Consider the following 6,017-nt stretch of genomic DNA (forward strand, 5'->3'; position numbering starts at 1 on the left):
CACTTTTCCATTGAGTTCCTCCGTGCAGGAGAAACTTTGTGCTGTTTTGAACAAGGTGAAAGATTTGCGTAGTTCGTGGTAACCAGGTTTTTGGTTTAAATTCCATTCTGCTACTTCATCCCATTTGCATTGACAAGTGATCAGGTCATCACAATCGGTCATATGGTGGTAGTTGCTTCATGACTGATTTTCGTACTAATATCTGGATGTGCTCCGGGTTATTTCTGTCCGAGCTCTGTACCTGTGTCCATTAAGCAACATTGTTTCATTAAGAAGAGGAATGCGATTAACAGGAGCATGAACTATAATTCCGTATTGTAATACTCAAGCTGCCGTTAATTTAGGAAATTCTTAACCAAATGTAAACTGCAGAAATTGGAGCAAGTGCCTAAATTTTGCTATTTTTGGCATTACTTTGGAACCATGTACAATAGAAAGCAATGCAAGATTTGTAAACTCTTACCACTTGTAATCGAGGCCTATTAAATATTCCCCTTCAGGTTATTTTGCTAATGGTACAGGAGTTGCCTCTCTCTGTATACATACACATTGTTCCAGATATTTTGTTTGATATTTGGAGCTACAGATGGTCAAGGGCTGAAATTTTTAGCTTTCAGTGTAAGCTTCAAGCCTAGCAGTTTCCTTTAATCTGAGACTATTTGATTCCTAGTTCTGTTTGGGGGCAAATTTTTCATTTATCTAAATAAAATGCAACCTAATGAAATGCCATGGATTTTCTTTCTGTAATTTCACCTTAATTCAGTTTCTATTTTCTCTTTACTGCGGTGATGATATCCGTCACACATTTAACTTCTACTTTTAACTATTTAGCCGTCCTTTGCGACGCTGTCCCCAGAGCATCGTGGGAGTTGGGAATGCATGGGATATGTATAAAGACTCAGAAATCTCATCAGTGATTCTTAACCCTTTTGTCAGGGGCACCTTTAATAGGAATCTTATTAAACCTCTGGATGACCTCCCAACTCTCCCAAATGAACAGTTTTATTTACAGTTTTTGGATAGTCACACACACCTGTTCTGCAATCCCAGCCAACAACCCACACTAGATTTAGAAATGCCTTATCCAACTCTGCATGAAAGGAAATCAACACGGTCCAAGGATTCTAGGTAGTAAGAGGCTGGAACCTGAACCAAAACAATGCCAGTTAACTTCAAGGTTACGGGATGATTCATTTCCGATGTTATTCTGGAAATGGATCTGCTGGACAGCCTGGTACAGTTTCTGTGTAAATGCAAGTTTCTCCTCACCACCAATTCCATACCATCTCCAGCCTAGATCACTGGAACTAGGGGAATGAACTGGGGCCTACTTTTACGCATGAGGAAGTTGAGATTTAGATCATCAGCTTTTAAGTGATATAACAGGTTTTGGCTAAGGTGACCAGGGCTTGAGGATGGCATGGTGGTGAAGATAATCATGATTTTTTTCTTTAATGCTGTCAGAGTTTAGAAATCAACCCCATTTTTTTTGATATGTAAATATTACCGGCACCCTCTCAGTGTTTTACTCTGCAATCTCATGACATTGCTTACTTTTCCATTGCTTGTTGACATTAAATTTTTTTTACACCAAAGGAGAAGTATTAACATCTAACCTCTCAAAAGAAGCTTCACTATCACGCTCATTTTGGGAGACCAGAGGTAGAGTACCATTTTCTAAATGATGTAATTAGGACCCAATATGTGTGTGTTTTAAAACCCCCACAACAGGATATTGAGTACTAAAGCCTGGTTCTCACTCAACCCTGTGCTTTTTCTTCTGTTTGTTCTCATCAAGTAACTCGGTAAAATTAATGAGCACAGAGGCAGTACTATAAATTAGGCTAGCGAAGAAACTACGTTGTGTTTTAACTTATCCCTGTTAATCTAATGAGCTCACCTGATTTCCTGGAAAAGCAGGTGGGCTGCCTCTAGAACTTGAAACCTGAACACAATTTGGGTTCTTTTTAAAGACTTCACAGAAGTTATACTGCAGAGCTGGCCATTTTAAGGAATGAATCAATCCCGAAATGATTAAAGTAGTTTTAGCAGGGAAGCGGTGCCATCTATCTATCCTAAGCCTGTGATTCCCAAGGCAGTGTTGGGGGTTGGAACACTGCCCCACCCTAATCCGCTGCAGAGGTTTCGGTTATCACAATGGCTAGGGTGTTACTAGAATTTAATGAGTTAGGGCTACAGATGCTTCTGATTCTGGGAGGCCCAGGACAGCCCTTCTTAAGAAAGGATTTTCTCCCTTAAAAGCCAGTACATCTGGAGAACTGCTTCCAACTTCCAGAGAATTAAAGACTGGAGATTGAGAAGAGACTAGCTAAAACCACACGTTCTAATAACACAGGTAAGAGCTGATAATGGCCTGTATTAAAGTAGTGGCAGCTTGGCTGCAGAGATGTGGGCGAATCAGGTGACGTTAGAATCAACAAGACAGGATACCCGATTATCTGTCATGGGAACAGTGCTGGGTGAGTTTCTGGATTGCCAATCTGGATATGGAACGATGGGCTGGGGAGATATTAGTTTTGGAAATGTTCAATTTGAGAGGTGCATGAGCTCTCCTAGAATCAATGCAAAATGGGGAGCTGGATATGTGAGTTTTACAAACAGCAAAATGTTCAGGACAGAGAGACATCGGCGGCTCTTCTGTGCTCTCAATGTCCTTAGAGACACAGAAAGGAAAATAACCTGTATGAGATCTTTGCAACATTTCTTAAAATCTCATGCACAGACTTTGGTGATTAGGAAAGATGAGGCTTTAGATAGAGTTTACTCACCCTGCCACAGCAGCTTCCTCATTTCAAAATTACAACTAAATACTTCACAAGATGTTTTCTGTTGTGAAAGTGTTTTATAAACTAGAATGCAAAATGCACCATAAGGCAATAATATTAGTAATTAGGAGAAATTTTAATAAAATTGTCCACCAGAAGCAATGCTGTGACTGGTGATGACTGTTATGTCCTTGAATATTTTGACGGATTCAGAATGACATTTATCTTCCTAAAATTTCATAAATACACACCTTATTCAGAAGTACTTTTTTTTTTTTTTTTTAAGAGAGGCAACATGCACTTCATGTTATTTGCATTTCTTTTCTCTCCTCTCCCTGTTGCCTTTTCAGCATTTGTGCCCTGTTCCCCAGGGACATCCGAGGGGTGGGGGATCCTGGTTGGGTGGGGACCGCCTGCAGTCTCTTCTGTCACTCCCAAGGCCCCCAGACCTCGTATATCAGTCAGGCTCCTGATTCTCTCTGGCTGGCTGCCTTCTGACTTGTGACTGCTTACCGGCATTTCTAACTGAAGAGATAATTCTTTAGTCCACCTTTTTTTCGCTAACAAAAAATTATAAAAATAAACGTAAACAACGGTTAGGAAGGATTTCCAAGGCAGTGTTATGGTAGTAGAAAGGGTTCTGCACTGGAAAACCTGGGCTCTGGAATCGCCACTGAGTAGCTGTAGGGGCCTGGTCCATGACCTGTCTGTCCTCTCTTATAGTAAGGAAGACCGTCTAAGTGGCCTCAAAAACCACATAGGGTATTTGGGCACTTTTCTGTGCTCACAGGGTAATAAGGGCATTTAGAATGCAAACAGGAAGGTTTAGAATAAATCCCAGGGTCTCTCAAACATCTTCTAATCTACATTTGCACATGCCTCATGAAGGAGCACCTAGCTTCAAAGAAAAAAAAGCTGCTAGAAATGGCGCAGATCCCTTTCTGGCCCTTTAATTGCCTTTCCCCCGCCCCGTTATTAGAATTCAGAGAAGAAAGTAGAACCAAGAAAGGACAGTAATATTACAACGTAATTATACATCAATGTTGTGGTTCTCAAAAGGCAGCTACTGGCATCATCATCATCATCATCATCATGGGGAACCTGTTCAAAATGCAAATTCTTGGGCCCACCCTGGACTGACTACATGGGACCCTCTGGGGGCGGGGTCTGCCATCTCTTTTATCAAGCGCTCCAGGGAATTCTGACCGGCTTAAGTTTTAGGACCACTGTAGTAATATAAGGCTATAAAAACAGATTTGAGTTAATTCCCTCAACAGCAGAACAAATAGGTTAACAGCTGAAAAAGCTTTCTCCTCCCTGACCTCCCCCACCCCCGCCCCACAGGACGCTTGCGCATTTGAGCCACGTGGGGAGCGGGGATTTGAATTCCGGCTCTTTAATCTCAGAAATGTCACCTCTCTGGGCCTCCCTCGGTTTCCTTCGCTGTGAACATGGGACACACGTCTGACACAGGGTCTGGGAGGAGTGAACGTTAGCACGGAGCACACAGACACCCAGTGCAGGACCTCGCTTTCTCCACCATTCACCCCAAGTTGACAGCGCATTCTGTACGCCACAACCCTCACAACCGCCGGGGACTTGGGCCAGGGCAGGTATTGTATATTTCCCAGAGAATAGCGCAAACTTCATTCGAGAATTTAATAACTTTTTTTTTTTATGTTTAAAAACATTTTGATCTGCTTGAGAGAATGAAACCGCAGAATACCATTTCATCCGGGTCCACTTTTTTTCACACTAAAGATTCCGAGTCTAATTTTTATTTAGAGAGCTATTAACGGTTTAGTTGATATTCTTCCAGTTGTGTTTAAGGAGTTCGTTCTAGAAAAGGCAGATTCATCAATCTGTCTTAACATAATTTACTTTTCATTTTCCTAAAGGGTTCTAAGCCTAAATCTTGCTTGCTTGCCAGTAATATATAGTGGCAATTTGTTCTAGACAAAAGTGGAAGACTGAAACAAAGGGGAAAAAAATGCAATTTAAGTATTTTGAGGGTTCTGAAAATTATCACAAAAATGCTAAGTGAACCTGAAGAACAAGTTACAATCTATTACAATTAGCTACACTCCCCATATGAAAAACTGTCTTAGAGTTCATTCCAAGTGAATCCGTAAAGAGAGGGCTGCTCCTCCCCCACTGTATTCCTAGCCAAATTGAGGGAGGTACCACACACCAACCTCCTCAACTATCCTTCTCTAAGTGCCAGTATCTTTCCACACGTAGTAATTCCGTGTTTCACCTGACTGAGGCCTGATATTTTGAATGAAAGGGTTCATTTTGGATGCTTTGGCTCTTTTCTTTACTTACAAGGTGAAGTTTCAAAAAACAATAGTGGACAGTTCCTACAACTAGTCAGGAGAAGGTGTGGGGTCCACTCTGCTCTCCATACTTTAATCATTATCCAAAGCTGCCTTATTTACATTATTGAAAAATAATTGACAAGTATCTTTAAATGGCAATACTTTCTTTCCATTAAAGTCATATTTCTTATGGTAAAAGACAATCCTACAGTACTATACAAAAGCTATTTTTTAGCTACAATTGTTGAATTGGCGAGTCACTTTTTAATTTCCTCTATAAAAGGAAAAATAATAGAACCAGTAGCATTAATAATAACTAGTCCAAGAATGCCAGGTGCAATGAATCCTGAAGCTTAGGTGTTCAGGTTACTCGTACCCAACTGAAATTTCCGAAGCTTATTTAAATTGGTACCATCAGAAAGTTGGAATTGTTGAATGTATAACCTCTTGGGGTTAAACAGGCGTGGAGCATTCCAGGGTAGGGTGGGTGAGCTTCCTTATCTGTACCCAGCTGTTTTGTGCAGGTCTGTCACAGTGATGGAGGTGGCCACTCGTTGGTGATAAGAGTCCCTGTGTCCCACACATAACAAGCAGCTGAATGCAATGCCTGCCCTTCTCCTCCATCAAGTCGCTGGAAATGAACTGGGGCTGGCTGGCATCTTGCCCTCACCCCCTTTCTCCTCACCCACCAGATCCTTTGTGACTACAACTTTCTGGTCGAGACCCTCCCTGCCTTTTTGGTTGCATCCCACATCCCTTTCGAGGCTGCCTGGGGGTGGCGTGGAGGGCCATGGAGGTATGCCCTCACTTCTTCTTTCGTGGATACTCAGGGAAGTTAATTTGGCACGACTCTCATTTAAACTGGGAGATGTGAATACGGCTCTATAAAAGAGAAAATAGCATGAAATTCATA

The sequence above is a fragment of the Rousettus aegyptiacus genome, unplaced genomic scaffold, assembly GCF_014176215.1.
Source record: "Rousettus aegyptiacus isolate mRouAeg1 unplaced genomic scaffold, mRouAeg1.p scaffold_m13_p_1, whole genome shotgun sequence".
Classification (NCBI taxonomy): domain Eukaryota; kingdom Metazoa; phylum Chordata; class Mammalia; order Chiroptera; family Pteropodidae; genus Rousettus; species Rousettus aegyptiacus.